This window comes from Rhagoletis pomonella, unplaced genomic scaffold (genome assembly GCF_013731165.1).
Source record: "Rhagoletis pomonella isolate Grant_MI unplaced genomic scaffold, Rhpom_1.0 Rhpom_scaffold_00002, whole genome shotgun sequence".
NCBI classification, from domain to species: Eukaryota; Metazoa; Arthropoda; class Insecta; order Diptera; family Tephritidae; genus Rhagoletis; species Rhagoletis pomonella.
The window spans coordinates 67,911,301-67,912,115 of NW_023458556.1; positions in this window are offsets into that span (position 1 = coordinate 67,911,301).

Below are 815 nucleotides of genomic sequence, written 5' to 3' on the forward strand. Positions count from 1 at the left end.
TCGCCATATACGAAACCCTTTTCTCATGTTGGTATTAACTTTTTAGGCCCCTATTTGTAACTACCGGAAGACGCAGTGAGAAAAGGTATGGAGTTGTGTTCACCTGTCTCACATGCCGAGCAGTGCATATCGAAATTGCACACAGCCTTACAATGAGTTCTTGCTTAATGGTTATAAGGAACTTCATAGCGAGAAGAGGCACCCCGAATCACATATATAGCGATAATGGCACAAACCTGCGAGCGGATGAAAACGAACTTCGCAAGGCTTATAACGAGATCGACTTTGGTTCGCTCAAATGGGAATTCACCAGTACCACTGCTGAATGGACGTTTATCCCTCCTGCAAGCCCACACATGGGAGGGGCCTGGGAACGTATGGTACGCTCTATCAAGCGAGTGCTGTATCAAATCATCCCGCCGGAATCTAAACTCAACGATGAGAAGCTCCTAAACTTGATGTTAGAAGTGGAAAGCATTACAAACCAACGACCACTAACCCAGCTATCATTGGAAACAGCTGACCTGGAAGGACTGACACCCAATCATTTGTTACTGGGTTCATCATCTGGTGGTGGACCTCCAGGTAAATTTGACCAGTCGGATCAGTATGTCAAAGGTTGTTGGCGGCACACGCAGTACTTAGCGGACGTCTTTTGGAAACGGTGGATAATTGAGATTCTGCCTGAGCTAACGAAACGTACAAAATGGTACGACAAAACTAAGCCGGTCCAGGTTGGGGACATCGTAATAGTAGTTGATGATAACGTACCTCGACACTGTTGGCCCAAGGGTGCAGTCACTTACACCATGCTA